Source organism: Passer domesticus, chromosome 2 (genome assembly GCF_036417665.1).
Source record: "Passer domesticus isolate bPasDom1 chromosome 2, bPasDom1.hap1, whole genome shotgun sequence".
Lineage (NCBI taxonomy): Eukaryota > Metazoa > Chordata > Aves > Passeriformes > Passeridae > Passer > Passer domesticus.
Window position 1 is genome coordinate 22812967 of NC_087475.1, and position 15279 is coordinate 22828245.

Here is a 15279-nt window from a genome sequence, read left to right on the forward strand (position 1 = left end):
AATTGCTGATTAATTTTTTAATTATAGGCAATAAGAGTTAACTTTCTGGAAAACTCATTAAGACTGGATAAAGTGAGGTCTTTCTGAGAAAAGTCAGTGAAGACATAAGAACATTCAGGAAGACCCAGAAGAATTGTAAAGAGTTTTAGCAGACCAGAGTTGAGAAAAATATGTAAGAGTGGTGATATTTTTCAGCATATACAAAATAACTCTGTCACACATTTGCTGGAATCAAGCAAGTCTTAGACATTCAAATTAGAAAATATCCTTAGTGCCCTCCCTTTCTGTGATAAATTCATCATACTGCATATTTTCATTCATAATACTGACAATCTTCCTCATTTTAATATAATGAACCCATGACTAGATTCATATATCTTCCAGGGCACGAAATCTTAGGTGACACATATATTTCAGTAAATTTTATTTAACAGACTTTAGTCTTTTTATGAGGGTGCTAATGAGTCAAACAACATTTCTTTTAGTTCCCTGTGATTTCTGCATTACAGATTTCTGTGAGGAAAAAATGTCATTTTTTGTTTGATATCACTTTGAATAAGCTTGGACCAGAAATGGAGAATCCCTCCCACCTTTTGTTTGCCAAGGGCAGAATTTTAGCAATCTAAATGGCTGCTAACAGTCATGCAGCTGATTTGGTAAAAAATGACAGTCTAATCACGCACTTGACTGCATGCTGAACTTTTTTTCTGACAGAACATTCATCTCTGAACTAGTAACAAGGTGGCAAACACACTACTGATGTCAGTCTCCTAAACACATTCTATATCTAATTTGTATCAAGGATATATCTCTGAATATTTCCTTAGTCCATCAGCTGCAGTTGTACAATTGGTGCTTGTCCACCTTAATTAAATTTGGATTATTTTAAATTTGATAAAGTATTTTCTTATCTAACAACATACAGTTCCAACCTGGGAGTAGTACTAGATACAATTTTTGAGTGTGTGCATGTAATGCTTAATTGTGCATTCTCAAAAATATCTATGTATGTATACATGGTGTATTGATATTCAAACATTTTTTTAGGGAAGGGAAATATTTTTAGTAGAAAATTTCTCTTTTCTAGAATCCAAAAAGGCATATTTAATGGCAATATTGAGCATAATAACAAATTAATAAATGTCAGCATCCACAATATTAGACACTTTTGACACCATAAACCCTCTGCTAAAATTCATAACCCTTCTGAGAACCCCCTAGTTTGAACCTTCAGAGTGCCCAATGACAACTGGCATGAGTAAGACATGCACTAAACGAAGCAGTGCCTTTTTTCTTCAAAAAATTTAAAATCTTCTTCATAATTTATTTCTTCTACTTAATGTATTTTATAACTAGCAAATGAGTATTTCCTGAAAAGTTTTTATACACATTGTTTTAGAAATTTCAACAACTCCTCACTTCTGACAAGCCAACACCTACTCATGTCTTTTGTATCTTTGCAAAACTATCAATTCTATCCTACATCCTCCTGGGACACAGAAATCCTACCTTAAAGCATGCATACAGGGTGGATGCCAATTGGCATGTCTATATTTTGTTCTTGTTCTCTATTCCAATATTATAGGATGTTTTTCTTCTCCATCCCTCCCTCCCTTCCCCCCTACCCTTCATCACCAACCCCCTTCATTACTGAGGATGCAGCTATTGTAGTCAGTGATCTGTATCAGCCTCTGAACTTCTTTCCCTAGCAATCCAAGCTGATTCACAGTCTGTCATATGCTTTTACTATGTCATAGTAAAAGCATATTGCTCTTACTATGCCCAGTCAGAGCAATACATGCTCTGACTGGGCATAGTCAGAGGTGTATTATTTTGTACTTAGTTAACACTGAATTTTACCTACTAATCATGTTTATATATGGCTATCCTAAACCAGGGTGTGACATTTGCTCTGTTGTTTCATTTCCATTCTTCTTTTCCATATAAAGTAGGGATTATTATGTATTATGAGCTAAATTCCAGGTTGTCATGGTTAGACACTGGCCAAACACCAGGCACCCCAGAAAGTCACTCACTCAGCCTCCCCTGCCGCAGCTGGGCAGAGGAGAGACAAAAATTTAATGAAGGCTTCATGAGTTAAGGACTGGGAGAAAACACTCAAAGGTCAAAACAGGCTCAGCTTAGAGGTACAAAGGGAATTTATTATTAACAAAATCAGAGGAGGATAATGAGAAGTAAAATAAGTCCTTAAAACACCTTCTTTCCCCACCCCCAACTTCTCATACTTCCCACTGATAGTGCAGGGAAACAGGGCATGGGGGTTTTGGTCAGTTCATCACCAAGACTTTCTTCCCCTGTGAGGCCATGGGGTCCCTCCCACAGGGGACAGTTCTCTGTGAACTTCTCCAGGGTGGGTCCACTCTCATGAGCAGCAGTCCTGCCACACCTGCTGCAACATGAATTCCCCCCACAGGCACACAGTCCTCCCAAAACTGCTGTGGTGTGGGTCACTCTTCCACGGGGTGCAGTCCTCCAAGGACAGGCTGCTCCAGCCTGTGACCAGGACCCTCCTCTCCATCAGGTATCCCACTGGATCACAGCCTCCTCCAGGCATCCACCTGCACTGGCATGGGCACCTCCCCATGGGCTGCAGGTGGATCTCTGCATCCCCTGCAGGGGCACAGCTGCTTCACCATGGTCTCACCACAGTCTGCAGAGGAATCTTTGCTCATTTAGCTGTTCCTAAGGCTGTCAAAGGAAAAAAAATTCTCTGTAAGTTACTAACCAAGAGGAGGCAACAAAAAAAAAATCAAATCCAGAATCCATTCCAGCCTGAAGGGGGTTAACACTTAAAAAGATTTAGAACTTACTGTGGGGGACAAGCGGGAAGTGCATTTTGGACTAAGTAAATGTTATGGAATATTTAAGGGAAGGGATGAAGGCAGGGAAAAGGAGAGAACAAGGTGGATAAGGGAGGAACAAGTGTGGAAAAGGAAGGAAAAGGGGATAAAATGGTCCAGATAGGTATAAACTGGTTGTGGACAGTACACTTGAGTGAGAAGCCTGCATCTGGTCAGTGCACTCACTCTGTCTCACTTTCTTCTCAAATCCTGGCCTTACTTTCCGTCTGTGTGGCAGCCCTGTCCATTCTGAGCTTGTGTCAACACATGTGAACCTTGACACAGAAAGTAAGAAAGAAGGTCTGAGTTCCAGTTTCTGGAATAGGACCATGAAATGCCCTTGCCTGGAAGATCCAGGTATCAGGATCTGGAAGAGAGAGATTTTGGAGGCTAGGTACTAGATGGATTGTGTTTCAAAGACCAGCTCCCGAAGAAGTACATGTGTGTCTTAGAGTGGACTTAATTTCTGACCATCTGGAGAGGAAAAGCAAGACAGAGCATCTATCCTGTTTCTGTTTATGTAGATGCCTGTAAAGGTTCTGTTCTCTGCCTCTGTCAGCTTTGTGGTCGGCTGTGCTATTGCAGTGTGTGTGTGTGTGTGTGTCAGGCTGGGCTCACCACTGCTGCTTGGTGGACTTGGACAAATGGAACTACAACATTTCACCAAGAACCAGTGAACCTCCCTTTGCCCTCAGCCCCATAGCAGTTGGCAGTTTTCTAAGATTTTCAACAGTGCTGCGTGAATAATTATTATACACACAATATAAAACTTCACTAAAAAGTAAATTAAAACATAAATTGCTGTTTTGCAAGGCTAAATTCTTTCACAATGTTATTTAATATTTCAATATTAATATGTTAATTAAAGAAGAGGAAGAAATAATAAAAATCAGAAAATGTTTTCAAATTACTGTACTGTTTCAGTATTAGTTTGGTCAAACAGCAAAAATAGAGGTAACACTAACAGCTTGGTTACTTGTGGAGATTGGAAGAGTATAGGAAGGAGATACTAAAGTGAGAGTTAACCAGGGAAATTCAAAACAGTAAGTGAAAGATAACAAAAAGAGAGAGATGTAAAATGCAAGAGTCTACAAAATTAACTATGGTAGTGAAAAACACTACAGCATACATATTCAAGAAGCTGCAGCAGATTATAAGACATCAGCCAAAAAAACCCATGGAACTTTGGGTTACAAATTAGGAGTAACACAACAGCTGAAGCACCAGAAAGAGAAGAGTGTTCCTCTCTGTACTGGGGAAAAACTTCATTGTACAAGACTGGGCAGATCCACATACAAAATACTCCCAAGAAATTGAATTAAATTCAGAGGGTAGAAACAAGAAATCTACAAAATTTACCACACACAATCTTTGTTTTATTATTTATTCAAAAAAGTATGTTTTCCATAACTGCATTGTCAGATACCCATTTCCCATATACCTTGTTATTCCCAAGACAGTGTTCTCATCACACGTGAGGAAAGAAAGGGATTATTACAAAGTAAATAGTTTTGACTGCAAAATGTATGGTCTTCTTAATAGGTCACTCTAGATGTAAAAAGGTAGTTTTCCTGTCTCATCATATTTCTAAACTACTCTCATAAAAATATATTACATGTATTTTCTGTTATTATGATTGCTATATTCTTCTATATGGACAAGGATTTTACAGTACACATAAGAGATAAAAATTATAGGAAGAGTCATAAGAAATTCCCTTAGATAACATGTAGAGAATGTGGGAAGGTTCAAGCCAGCCTGGATCAGGCTCTGGGTAGCCTGGTCCAGTGGATGATGTCCCTGCCCATGGCAGGGGGTTTGAATTTGATGATCTTTAAATTCTCTTTAGATCCAAGACATTCTATGACTCTATGACGAGAAAGAGGGAATGATAACATGGGGATTTGTGATGTTTGAAGGGAGTCGCAGTGGGATTATGCAACATTTAGGAGGGGGCATGAGGGGGAAGGGGATGGGGAGGAACAAAGGGGCATGGGCTGTGTGTAGGAGGGTCTGGCTGTGTGCAGAGTCTGCCCAGCCAGCAGACTTGTCTGACCCAGCCCTGAGCCTCACGTCTCCAGGCTGGTCTGTCTTCTTCTTCAATCCTGTGGTACCTCTCTGTGCTCCTCCTCACTTAGTGTCCCTTTCCAGCGCTGTAGGAGTGAGAGGCCAGTTGCTGGGCAAAATGTGAGTGGATTTGAGGTCAGAGAGCAGCGTCACTTGAGGATGCAGGTACCCTGGACAAGCAGCTTCAGCAGTCTGCAGTGAGCACGGGGAGTGGGAGTCTCCAGAGCACATCTGGGGCAGGCAGCACACACAGCCTGAGACACTGCCTGGTGCTGCTCTGGTGTGGTGGGAGTGTCTGTATTATCTCAAAAACAGCTAGGGAGTAGGGGGTCCACATGTGTTAATTGCAGCAAAGTTTTGATGAGCAGGAGGTGCCAGATCTAGGCATGAGCACTAGGCAGGCAGAGAATGAACCACTTACAGAATCCCTCAGAAGAAAATGTGATGGTAGCTGTTTTCTTATTATTAGTTGCATCTATGTTCACTACCTTTGAAAATGATCATTTGAAGCAGTAGGAGTAAAAATCCTAGTCTACTTAAAACATTAATTCTAGCACTTTAGGGGAATTCATTCATCCCTTTGTTTTTCTTTAAGTTATTTATTTTATGATTTATTAGGTTATATTCCAAATATTGTTAACATTAGTTGATTTCAAAACTCAAACACATTATTCATTTTAGTTTTTAATTTCCTCAGGTAATTTTAGATATTTCAAAGTCAGTAATCATCCTAATTGATTCCCCAAGTCCCATTAGCTAGAATATTTTTCTAACATTATTTTAGTCAAATACTAGCCTTTACAGAGGAATTAATTTAAATTTCTAGCCAAAACAAACAAACAAACAAACAAACAAACAAAACTACAAAACAAGCAAGCAAACAAAACACAAAAAAACCTTCAAAAAAAAAACCCAAAAAAAACCCCCAAAAAACCAAATCAGGAGCCCAAAGACCATTTAAGTTTATTCTAGAACAAGCAGAAATTTGCCCCATTTGTGAAGTGTTGGCAGAAATTACATCCTAATCTTGCATTGTTTGAGTAAATCTCTTGAATTCTTTGACTGAGCCTTTGCTCACATCAATCTATTCAATAATTGACATACTGAGTATAGTTTAGTAGTTTGTTAGAAACATCCCCATTTTAAATATACCAAGAAATAAAACTTTTATCTGATGAATTATTTTTTGTGATATTTTCCCATTTCAGTAAAGAAACATGTCCGAAGTCGTATCTGTTTTCAGCCTGGCACAGATTCCAAAACGAGAACTCCCCAGATGTAATTCCTTCTATTTCCTATTCTGACATTTGCTTCTACAAAGAACCACAACAGGAAACTAGAATATATAAGTATTCCATCATCAACTATTTTTGTTACTAGATTAAACAGATCTGGATGCTTTTTGTCCAGCTCTTATATCTCCTCAGTCTATTCCTTCTGCAAAGGTTCACAGAGGTCTTTATTCCCACAACATGCACACATGTAAATGACTGTAAATATGTTAGTATAAATAAAGATCCTGTGCTTACCTAAGATTTTCTTTGTCAATGTACTTGCTGTTTTGGGGGACAAAATGGATGGCTTAGAATGTAAGATCTTGATCCAGAGGTGCATGAGATCTGAAATACAGACAAGATTGTTATTGAATTTTTTTTCACTAAAGTAGGTTTCTGTCTTGTAGCTAGATTAAAAATCCAATGATTTTTCTGTGTTTTCTGAATTTAACTCAGATGAATACATAGATATCCTGAATCTGGAACAGGAAAGAGAAAAAAATTTATTTTAACAGGCTTAGGTCTGTATCAATAAAATTGTTAAATGCATCTGAAATAGTTTTGTAGTGAAGAACTATGAGAATTGGGTTATTTAATTGCTGTCATTAGATTTCTAAAAAACTAGACAGTCACCTTAGACTTACTTAAAGACAACATCACAGACTAGAAATTATTAAAGGAAAAGATCTCCAAGAATATATGCACATATTTTATGATGAGAAGAACAGATTCCTGAAAGTGGTACCTTCTTTCTACTAAGTATTAAGGCAGCCTACAATGATTAACATATATACAGCATGTTTACCCTTCCAGGTTAGGATTACATTTTCAAACGAAATTATGGGATTTTAGCCTTTATTATATTGTCCTAAACTATTAATAAAATTTTCTGTGTTCTCTATAACATTCTTTATTGACAAGAACTCTATTTTTTAATGGTTTTCTTATTCAAAACTCCTAAATTAAGTAAGCAAAGGACACAATTTTTATTGTTTTAAAAAAAAACCCAAAACAACTTAGTATAAAATATATATAGAATGTTATATTTAGCAGACTTTTCTTCAGTAGACTTCTTTAAGTAACATCTGTTCAGCCACCATCTCAAGGAATAAATTGCTTCTCTCCTATTCATTCTCAAAAATAACTTCAATAAAACTGCTTCATTTCTTATGAACCTAGAGGTACATAAAGCTCATAATATATTTACATTTCATTCCATTCATGTAATTAAAATGTTAATAAAATCTGACTCAAAACAATCTGTCAGAGAAAGAAACACTGATTTAGTTTTCATGGAGTACTCTGTAAGCTGCTAATCTTCCATTTTAACAATAAAATAAAGAATATGCCTAGAAGGCTGAAATGTTGGTAGATTTATCCACCCACAAAAAACTAAAGCACCTCCTGATGTGCATTTTAATAAGCTTTCTTATATGGCCTTTTGTTTTCCTTCCTTTATTATAATATCACATTTTTGAGGTACAACCAAATATGCTAATTAGTAGCAATGCTATCAATAGGAGAAGTACATAAAGAAAATAAATATTGAGCTTGAGGTATTATGATTTGATGTGTTTTCTTTAACAGAAAAATAGGGTGAAGAATTTACCAGACTGCTCTTGTTTTTCCTGGTTGTTTGGTTTTTGGAGTGGGTTTTCTTTTCGTGGTTTTTTTTGGTGTTTTTTTAAATTTTATTTTATTTTATTGGTTTTTTTGGGTTTTTTGGTTGTTGCTATTGTTGTTGTTTTTGGGGGGTTTTTTGTTTGTTTTTGGGGTTTTTTTTCCTTTTTTTTTGGTTGGTATTTCTTGTGGCCTTTTTTTTTTCTACTAGATTAAAATTTGCTCAACTGAAGTTGTTGATGTCCAGATGTGGGATTTTCATCTCCCAGAGGCTTTAAAGCTGACCACAAGTCTAATTAAAAAAGTATAGGAAGTTAAAAAAGAAGCCAGGTTTGCTTTTAATAAGTGTACCAGGCTAAACAGAGGACAATGATGTGGAAAAGAAGGAAATAAAGGAGACAAGGTCATCAGACACAGAGAGTGACTTTACAACTCTCACAGCAGATTCTAGTCTTAAAGTGAAGAAAGTGTCAAGTTAACACTTCAGCTTCATAAAAATAAACAATTCACTAAAGAAAAATTGTAAAATTCTTAAACAAAGTAAGTATATTTTTTTATATTTTTTCTGCAATTTTATACTTAATGGATTTGGTCTTTATCTAGTTATAGCAATATATTTATTGCTATAACTAGATAATATGTATGAATATATTTAGATTTGGCTCCTAGTCTCAGCATAGACATCTTCCAGTTTGTTCTTTGAATAAACTCTCTTGCAATTGCAGGAGGAATATTGCAATCAGAAATACTGAAATGTGGGAAGTTATCCTCATGTTTTGGCTGAAGACCTCAGGATAGTTTGAGTGCAAACCAGCACCAAATAAAGACTCTAGATGTAGTAGCTAGATTCCGTTCAGAATCAATTTTGGGATTTTGTTTTGCTTTTAGGATCAAGATGTTTAAACAAAGAAAAGTAACTGAAAATGCATCCAGCAAAAGGCTGTGACATATAGAGAATTCTTTATTGGTCTCAAAAAAAAGAAAATTCAGTTTGCAATCCAGCTGTTTTATCTTCCAAGGAAAATTAATATCCTTATTTACGTGTGGCATATATGACATTTTTCTTTTGTGAGTGAAAATTTGTGTGGAAATATTTTGGCTTCCTGGATTCTCAGATGGGAATATAATGAATGTTACAATTATCTTTCAAGGTTTTTAGAGACCATACTGAAAAAATTATAATTCCTTACAAGCAAAAAAAAAAACCCCAAAACAACAAACAAACAAACAAACAAACAAAAAACCACCAAAAAACCCCAAAAAAACCCCAAAAAACCCCAAAAAAACCCAAAAAAACAAAACAAAACAAAAGAAACCAGCAGAAATTGGAGGACACTAATGACAGAAATACCACTTTTAAAAAATTCATTTTTGACCTAATTTCTGAAAGCAAGTCAGATTTCTCTCAGCTGATACTGGTGCTTGAGTAGTTAATCTCTGCAGCAATAAATAATAATTTAGACTATTTGTAAGAAAATGGTCATTTGACCCTGTACTGTGCTATTTAGTTGAACTTTATGATTCATTGCCCACTCATTTTCAATTGTAAAATTTCGGTACATAGAAGAGAACAAATACTGTCATTGTAAGCACATATAATTCTTTCTATGTAAATGTTATGCAGGCTTCTGCTATTCTTAGCTTATTTTTCAGGGAAAATATGCTAAGAATCAACAAAGCATGGACTGCTCTGAGAATATGGACACGAAGACCTTCACATTTCTGACTCTCTAGATATAACTGAGAGGGCATTTCAGAAAAAAAAAGTTGATTTTTTTTCCTGCATTGCTATTGTTTTCATGCTTATATTCTTGCATTCTACAATTTTTTTCTTCACCTTGAGAGTGGCAAAAAAGAAGAGGCTTTTTCAGCAATGATTATCATCAAAAATTTCCAAACAAATTCTAAGAGAAAATATGTTTCATAGGTTTACCAACCAAATTTGTATGTTAGTCCTGTACAAGATTTGGGTTTTCTGTAAGTTTAGAAAGCAAAACTTGGCATATTTTAGAGCTTCTTGCAATTTGCCTGCTGGGTCCAGTATCTCTATTTTCACTTTTTCTTAATTTCTACAGGAGTTCTTGTCACACCCAAAACAAATTATCCCTAAAGGCATGACAAAAGCTTGATTACTTGCTTCTCTACTTTTCCCTTTAAACCTTTTTAAAGGAATTTTCTATGACCTGCCATCCCTCATTTAGTACCTCTTCCCATACAATAAAGTATTTAGCCCCCATCCAGTGGAAAATGGAAACCCCCATTTTCCCATGGAAGAAAAGGGGGTTGGCAAACCCCTTCACATTCTATTTTCCTTACCAGTGACTGAAGACTGACATTCCTTGGCCAAGGATGACTGAACTCCATTTCACAGAACCATGCGGGTTGGAAGCGACTGGTCACCAAGCACTGTCCTTGATTGGCATGATTGCCACCCTTTAAAGATGACAGATTTCCAGCTTTCCATTACCCAGGGCACTCAGCTCTCTGAGTGGTCCACTCCAGCTCCCATAAACTTTTACAAGCTTATGTCTTGTGATGTATGACTCGAAATTGTTTAAGTACTCCTTATCTGGCAATGAATTAAGCCAATTTCCCCAGGTCAAATCTGTTTTGTCAGTGACAGTAACTGCTGAGTGATTTCCTCCTGTCCTTACCTCAACCCACCAATCATTTGTTATGTTTTCTCTCCACTGTCCATCTGAGGAGGGGAGTGATAGAGTGGTTTTGGTGGACACCTGGTGTCCAGCCAGGGTCAACCCATCACAGATCACATGTCCTTCAGCTTTAGCTTCTCTGTATTTGTCTTCAGGAGGTCTTCTGGATTTATGTGTTTTTTTCCTTAATCTTTTTACATTGTCTAGCAGCTACCCTTAAATTTTGTTTATTTAAGAACAAAGGGATAGGATAGGATAGGATTCCTATATAGATAAGTGGCGAATTCTCTGCAGAACTAGGTACACAGCTATTTCTTTATAAGTTCACAGTGTAAAAGGTGGGAAGGTGGGAGGTTGTGTTCTTGTGTTTGGGAGGGGGAGGGGAGAGTTGAGTTGGACTCTTTGTCTGATTGTTTCTCCTCAAAACTAAACCTGTACTGTATTTTTAGGGGTTTTTTTTAAATAATATTCGTTCGTCATGTCTTCAAAACTGGTAATATCTCAATTTGTTTGAAGATTAAAAAAAAATCTAGCCTAAAAAATGAACCTCAAATATGTTAATCTTAAACCATTTAAATTTCTTTTGAATCAATTTGTGCTTATACCTTTTTTCCTCTTATCCTTGATTATTACTCATAGATTTATTCAACTGGGCTTTGAAATTATTTGCCTAGAAAGATGTAATTTTTATTTTTCTTTATGTGGTTTATCACACACATGATTTATGCTTCTCTTGCTCTGATGATAGAAAGAAAGCCTTCACATAACAGAAGTGATTGTATAGTATCGCATTATTTTACTCGGAAAAAGGGATGTCATGACTGTTTATCAGCACACTCCCAGGAAACAGACTAACTTTTATGTCTCTCTTAAGGTTAGAAATACTGTGGATCTGGAAGGATTGTTAATAAATTCACAATTGGCTTTAAATCTAAAAGTGCTTTTTGTATCATACCTCACCATTACTGTACCCATGGGAACAGGTTGATGATCTGTAGAAAATGGCTACCCATCTGAAAACATATTAATTGGTGAAAAAAAGGAAAGCCTTACAGAAAAATTTCACTAAGCTACAGTGTTCTGAAACTTATTTATTTTGTCTACTTTACATTTCCAAAACCTATTCCTATTTAAAATCAAAAAAAGAATAAGCAAAACTTTGGATGACAATGGTTTTCAAATAGTATTAATGTGTTTTTCAGTCTTGCAGCTACCAGATTGTCTGAGGTAAATTGGACTGAAGCTGGGTGATATATGATGTAAAATGATTGCAGGCTGGGAAATCACTGTCTGGAAAGAACCTGAATTCAAGAGACATTTTTATTTAGTAAAACACTGGGACTCATGCTTGAGAATTTATGCTGTGCTAAACTGAAATGGCCTAAGAATTTTCCCAGTGGTTAACCTAATCTATGTTCCAGTAAATTCCACTCTCCAAGGGCTAATAAACTGCAGCGTCCTGGTATTACTTATTATATTAATTTAAATTGTCAAGGTGTTTTGGTGTGAAGGACTCTGTATCAAAAGATCATTAATCTGCTTACATTCAGATAAAGAAGTATTGGTGTGCAATTCTCTTGAATAATAACTCAATATGTCTTCTGTGAAAAAGACTACATATTCTATGCAAAAAAGAAAAAAGTTACTGCCATCAACTTCTTGACTCTTATAAGCAAATTGTTTGGGTATTTTTTCTAAAATAAGTATGTAAAACCAGCAAAACATGTGAACTATAACCTTCAATTGCATCCTGAAAGACCTATTGCGTGAATATCAATATATTGCTCTTCCTTTATGATTTCAAAATAGGACATATTCAGGCTTGAAATACAGTGAAGATAAAAGAAATGACAGCTATTAACCATGGCAGGTGTACATTGTCACTGGTGCATTATCAGACTGTGCTGGAACCCCTACCAATGGTGAACTTAATATCATTAATAATTTTTTTTTTCTGATGTATTCTCACTGAAGGAAGATTTAATTCAGAAAAGTCTTTTTGCCTTTTATATAGATCAGAAGATGACAGTAAACACAGGTAAATCACATATCAGCAGATAAGAAAATTACTGTAGTTATATCTCAGAACACAGTGCATATTCCATTGTTAGAGTCAATGAAAGGCTTGTTTCAAAACTTATATAGTAAATAGATACTTTTAAAAAATATTTAGCTTGTAATTATCATACTGATTTAGGACAGTCAAAAGACATGTGAACAAAAAAGAAAAAAATCTCATTGTTTGTAAAAATGAATTCCCTATCTCCAAAGTATTATAAAAAAAATCTTTGTGTTATATATAGTGGAGATGGTTTTAAAGAAAAGAAAAGCAATGATAAAAACGAGGTCAGAGCACCCCATCAAAGTAGTAATATTCACATAATGACTACAGCAACACATCATTATAATTTTAGGCATCGAGTGTTCAGAGTTCCCCATAGTCATTAGAAATTACAATGCAATTGACTATTCCATATCTTTAGAAAGATATTAGTCTGACGCTTTAATAAAATCTGCATAAATGATATTGCAAGAATATCCTAAGCCACATGTTGTGATTTTAAAAATTTAATCATAATTTATATAATAAAACACATGGCCATTAATTATTTTTGTAAGAAATTATCAGTACAGCAAAATCATGTATTGTTCAAACTAGAAAAAAAAAAGTAATTCTGTCTCTGGAAAGAATTACTCTGTGTTATTCAGGTGCTTGCTTTTCTGTTTTAAACATAAGCAATCAACGGGATTTGCCCTTTTTCAGAACCCCTTAAAGAACTCATTTTATAAATGGCATCTGATAGAGGATAACATAAAAACCTATTACTTGCTACAGTTCACTTGCAGATATTCTTCTGCCAAACCATAATTTAAGAGTACAAAAAGAAATTATATGGAAGGTTTGTGTAAGACACTAGAGGTAGTAACCAGTTCCACTTGAGCATTTGAAAAGCTTCTTTCTGTCCATTTTCCACTTAAGTCATTGACGCATTTATTTCTGATACTAAGAATAAAATCTCATGTAAAATGGACGTGTGCATTAATGTCCTTAATCCCACGGCCTCACATAAGTGGCTGATATAAGGATGTGTTGCATTGTGTCTGGGGCTGATTCAGAACAAGAGGGAGGTTTCAGTTCTGATTGCAGCTCAGAAACATCACAGAGCAGTTGTTTTTCTGGGCTTTTTTTATGTGATGGGTTCAACAGTTTTATGACTACTGCTTATGAATTTCAAGCCTGTATAATTATCTACAAGATCTGGCTTATGAGATAGTATAACTGAAAGGGAAATTGGACTTTGCAAATTATGAACATATATCATAAAACCTGGGTTTGTTCCAAAGCCTAATGTAACTGGTGGAAGATTTTCAGTTTATTACAATCAGCTTTGGATGAGGCCTTCTCCTGTACTAATCGTTGAACTAAAGAAAGCAGTGGAATTCAGAAACTTCAAAATCTCTTCTAAATTAAATTACTCTTTGGAAATATTGTCTGACATCTGTTGTTACAGACTAATCTCATTCTTCTTTTCTGTTGCCTGAGAAGATTTCTACCTCCTTTTCATCTAAAAAATATCAGCTTTGTTCTCTAAGAATTTGTTATATTTCCTGCATTTCTATTTTCTTGCCTTACATGGTAAATGGATGTCTCTCTCTCCACTACATACAGTACCAGTTAGGATTCAAAATAAAGGAATCACGTCTACCTTGGTGGCACCATATGTGATGGATTGACCCTGGATGGATGTCAGGTGGTCACCAAAGCCACTCTATGTCACTCCCCTCCTCAGCTGGATAAGGGAGAGAAGATATAATGAAAGTCTCATGGGTCAAGATAAGGACAGGAAGTCATCACTCACCAGTTACTGTCATTGACAAAACAGACTCAACTGTGGAAATTAGTTTAATTTTTTGTCACTCAAATCAGAGTAGGGAAATGAAAAATAAAGCCCAATCTTAAAAACATCTTCCCCTGACCCATCCATTCTCCTGGGCTTAATTTTACTTATGAATTCTCCAATTTCTTCCCACTAGCAGTGCAGGGAAGCAGGAAATGGGGGCTGCAGTCAGTTCACCAAAAGTTGTCTTTGCTGCTGCTTCCTCTTCAGGGAAAGCACGCCTCATATTCTTTCCCTGCTCTGGTGTGGAATCCCTCCCACATGAGGGAGTGGGAGGGATAATTATAATGATAATTATGATATAATTAAACTCCAATAATTTCTCCAATGTCAGTCCTTCCCAGGAGCTGCGTTTTTCCACAAACTGCCCCAGCTTGTTTCCCTTCCACAGGTTCACAATTCCTTCCAGCGAACCAGCTCCAGCTCCTCTCTCCATAGATCTGCCAGTCCTTCCATGAGTCTATTTCAAGGCAGAGTTGTATCTACAAATAAAATCAAATAATTACATAGCTGGCATGGCATGGCATAGCATGGCATGGCATGGCATGGCATGGCATGGTGCTACTTGTACAAATCCTGACTGGAGCTACTATGCTAAACTACTAGGAGGTTTTGATAATCAGCTATCCAAATAGTTATGCACAAGTCTAAATACTTGTCAACTGAACTAAAATCATTACTTCTGATTGTTAAAAGCTATCTGCCTGCTTCTTGGGGAAAACTTTTCAAATTCTGTGTTAATCCTTTGGGAAAACCATTGCCCGATATCATTCCATGAGGAAAAAGTTTAAAGCTTTCCAGACAAGAGGCCTTTAAAGTAACGAGACCAACAGAAACCATGCGATGTTCAGAAACATGTTCCTTGTGGTTAGCAGAATAAATCTGTGACACATCTGGCTTTTGC

At 36.2% G+C, this 15279-nt stretch overlaps 2 long non-coding RNA genes across 3 annotated transcripts in view; one reads left to right on the forward strand and one right to left on the reverse strand.

Moving 5' to 3' along the window:
* Nucleotides 1-2189: 2189 nt before the first annotated feature.
* The window catches only part of LOC135293515 (uncharacterized), a 60889-nt gene continuing 47799 nt past the window's right edge, over nucleotides 2190-15279 (reverse strand). For both annotated transcript variants that reach the window (XR_010355626.1, XR_010355625.1), the window contains 3 exons: nucleotides 10139-14857; nucleotides 6458-6681; nucleotides 2190-2709 (listed from right to left, as the gene is read on the reverse strand). This is a non-coding gene — a long non-coding RNA (uncharacterized LOC135293515). The remainder of the gene's footprint in view (nucleotides 2710-6457; nucleotides 6682-10138; nucleotides 14858-15279) is intronic.
* Nucleotides 2664-6248, forward strand: LOC135293517 (uncharacterized). The gene is made up of 3 exons (XR_010355628.1): nucleotides 2664-2733; nucleotides 5013-5125; nucleotides 6137-6248. It is a non-coding gene; the product is annotated as an uncharacterized LOC135293517 (long non-coding RNA).